A 4,419-nucleotide genomic window follows, 5' to 3' on the forward strand; every position below is an offset into this window, starting at 1 on the left:
TAAAAAATAAAATAAAATAAAATTGTAGTAAAACAACAGAGAAATTGGTTATCTCCATTGTGATAGAATGTTAGTTAGTGTATGACTTTTTTATTCTTATAGTCACTCACCATCCAGTTGGTATAGTGTTCTTTTGGAATGTATGTACCTTAACCCTTTTTCCTTCAAATGCTGATTTCTCTCCCCCACTCTCTGGTTTCAATCTGGACATTGTATTGTGATACTTATTCTAAGCCTCACCTGGCTCAACTTGGTGTAAACATGTCTAAATAAAACAACCAGCCACAATGTTGAGCAATGGAGAGGAAAGAGTAGGCAGGAGAGGGGAGGAGCCAGAGGACAGGAAGGAATGGGAGGCAGAGGAGGAGAGAGCTGGAAGAGAGCTGGGAAAGAGAGGCAGGAGGAGAGGTCTAGGAATGACATGTAGAATGAACTGAACCTAATATTTCACAAAAAGCAAGTATAATGGGAAAATCTAAATGTTAAGAAACAATGATGGCTTGGAGGTTTAGGATGGAGAACTATTGCCCAGCATACAGCTGGTTTTGGAATAATCGCAGCTTTACCAGGAGATATATCAAGAGTAAATTTTAATTTTATTTTACAACACCATCCACTCAGGTAACGCTGAAAGTGATTACTATCTGGCAAGTTATACCTTCCAGATTTCTTCAACAGTTTTTTGACAAGATAACTAGGTTATATAGATGGCATGTTTTACTCACTATCATCTGTTCAAAAGACCATTAAAGACTGTAACCAAATTGTCCAGTGGCATTTATGAAACAGAAGAATGAAATCTTATACTAAGTATAGCAGTTTGGATTATTGGACAGTGGAATAATTTCTGCCTAAACCATTAAAGACTTTAACAACATCAGTCTTTTTATTGAAATATCCAACTCCTTCATGACCTTGCATCATCAAAAACAAAACAAAACAAACAAACAAACAAACACACAAGAATATGTCTGGAATAGAAATAGATTGTGTTCAGAAGAATTAAAAATCAAAACAGTTATGTCTAACCTTAGGGTTTTGAGTCATAAATCATTTGGGGTAATTACTACAGTAGCTAGCATATAATGACACTAGAATATTAATTTGAAAGAATATAACTAATCATGTTGTTAAGATATAATATTGAGCATATACATAAACAAATATGACTCACTGCTAAAATGAATATGTTAGAAAATATAATGAAGAAATATATCAGTTTAATAAGATATTAACCCTTGTAATTTCTCCATTCTGTAATTAAAAAGTCTCTTTGCCAAATTCGTGAATTCAAGAAATATTTTTAAAGATCAACTATAAGGGAGATCCAGAGAGTCCTCATAAGACCTGATAGGCTAGGGTCACACAGTAGGGGAGTAGGACCTCCAGTGTCAGTGGACTAGGGGATGGACATAGGGGTTAAAAGAGAGGGAGGGTGAGAATAGAAAAGATGAAGGAGGTGACTACAGTCAGATATAAAGTGAATATTTTATAAATAACAATATGAAAAAATATGAGTTGGTGATTTCTTAGATAAGTTGAAATTTGGTCAAGAAATAACCCTCATATGTATGATAAAAGATTCGTGTTCCTTATATATATATATTGTCAGAACAAGAATCTTTTAACATTTATAGATAGTATGAGTGCAAGGAAAGATTAGCCATCTAATTATTAGAAAAGCTGGAAAAGAAGGAGAGTGAGAGATTGAGAATCAAAGCCTTCCAATAGATAACATACATCACAGTAGAAGAATATACTGAAATCTCATATCATCATGCCTTCACAATGTGACAAATGTATCAGTTGGTTATTGAAAAAATGTATTTCGTGGTCAAGGTTTTGAGAATAAATGAGTCAAATCTTATGCAAATATAGGTAGAAAGTAAGATCTGCCTAAATAGTCACTACTTGAATAATAGACAATAAAAATGAAGTACATTAAAACAATGAAGTTTTTATTCATCTGTGAAGAAAATAAAGAGTATGAAACTCATAGATAAATGGAGGGAGCCGAATATAGTCTTTCTGAATGAGGCAACTCAGACCCAGAAAGACAAATAGTATAAGTTCTCACTCATCTTTCGATGCTTGTCGTAAATCCTCAGATATATGTGTTTAAGTTGGAATAACCATAGAAGTCAGGGAATTAATAAAAATAAATGGAAAGGAATTTTAAGGCAAGAAGAATTGAACAAAGGTGGTCAATGGCCAGTTATTATTAAATGAATTTACCTTCTTCTCAGCATCTCATGGAACCTTCTCAAAATATAGTTGGTCACATATGAATTATAAAGAGGGAAAAATCAAGCTATTACCAAGCAAAATATTCAACCTTACTAGTTAACTTTCACAACTCTAGAAGTTCTATAAGAATACTGGTTTAGAAAGATAATTGATTTTCCTTCCTAGCTGTAAACCTTGCAAGATTTAAAAATAACCAGCCTGGCATTATACACCTAGTAGTGAAAAAGCTATTGCACAAACATTATGGGAGTAACCATCCAGCTTTTGATTGGTTTTAAAGCTCTCTCAACCAACCACAGAGGAATTCATGCATGGTAATACTAACTCTTTTTAAAACTCATGGCTCACTTTTCCATAGGGGAGAGTTTAAAAGTATTATTTTGCCAAATGAACATAGTAATATTGCCTCTATTTTCTTATCTTTATGTCCACAGATTAGTACATTGTTCAATGTACTTTAGAAAAGCTTATATTTTTAGCAGATAGTGATTAATATAAGAATTACAACTTATAATAAGAGACTGGGGAAAGATAATGTCTAAGTAATATATGTATAACACATTCTCCCTCAAAAGCTCAGGGATCAATGCAAAATAGGTATGGAAAGACTGTGTGAGTCAGAATAGTGAGTATCCGCAGCAAGCCGTAATTGCTGGATAGTGCCTATAAGTACACACACACACACACACACACACACACACACACACACACACACATATATATATGTACATATAAGCTTTGACCTAATATATCAGGCCCACAGAAGATCAAAACAACAAAATCCTAGTATAGTTTAAGAAGTAGCTTATAAAGTACCACCACTAGCTGAAACATATTTAGAATTAAATGCTATTATGATAGGAAAAGTTTTATGTTCTTCAAGAATGACACATCTAAGAGGCTATTTATTTTATAGCCCTACTCACATGCACAGAGGGACAGAACTAGATGGATAATGTATTTTTTTGAAAGAGCTCAGAAATAATAGACATACAAGGAATATGTGAACTAAGTAGGTTGAAGTTATCTACTTAGTTACACATTCAAAAATGTAGACCATGAACTTGAGAAACCAAGTACGGTACATAGGAAAATTTGGAGGAGGAAAGGGAAGGGAAAATGATGTATTTATATTTAAATTGAGATAACTATGCACATCTTTATGTGTATCTTTGGAAGAAAAAGTTGTGAGGCTGTTGGGATAAATTAGAAGATTGATTTGATCAAAATGGACTGCATATATGAGAGTCACAGATAATAAATAGACTTTAAATCTTTGCAATATAAGAACAGATTTCAACACTGTGAAAGTCAAATATTTTTTGAGGGCCAGGTTACCTTCCCCCCCCCCACACACACACACACAGAGAGAGAGAGAGAGACAGAGAAGATTATTCTGAAAAGGTAGAGTGTTACAAAGAAATATGTAGTCTCTGATTCAAAGAACTATTTGCTCCAATTTGTGATTCCTGAGATCAGTGCTAGATCCTTAGAATTTATGCTAAATACATAGGAAAATGTTTCAGGATATGAGACTTGGCTTTTGTCTATCAAGAGCTATTGGCAGCAATTTCTAATTTTCAAAAGGATAAAAGGTAAAATCAGTGAGCATCTTATCGTACACAAATGAGAAAACCAGAATTATGGTGGAAGTTTATATTTAGTTATAATCAATATAATCAATTATAACATGTATATCATCTTTCTTCTGTACTTGACATTGGAAGAATGAAACTATAGGAAATGCCCTGCTAGGCTGTCTGTTTCTATGCCAGAGAAAAGACTGCTGACACTTCAAGACAGCACTTCAGTGTGAAGCACAGGTCCAATTTTTAGAAAACATGCATTGCGTAATTCATATTGGGAACCCTCTGACCTCAGAAACATACTCTCCCTAGGTAATTTGAATAACTACAAACTACTGAGTATATGTTAAATGTCTATTTAAAAAGCATCAGTTTTAGGCTCCTAAAATATTTTTGTTATGATGGAATTTCGTCAAGTTTTTTATAAAGAATAAAGGAAGGACAGTGGAATATAGGAGAGAGAATAAATTAGAAAAAGAAATGAAAGGTTGCAGTTTGTTAAGCCTTAGCATATTTTATTTTATTATGTATCATTTTATTTTATTATTATCTCTTGGAAACCAGTTAATTTTCAAATAAGTGACAT

Source organism: Psammomys obesus, unplaced genomic scaffold (assembly GCF_907164565.1).
Source record: "Psammomys obesus unplaced genomic scaffold, mPsaObe1.curated_primary_1811, whole genome shotgun sequence".
NCBI lineage: Eukaryota > Metazoa > Chordata > Mammalia > Rodentia > Muridae > Psammomys > Psammomys obesus.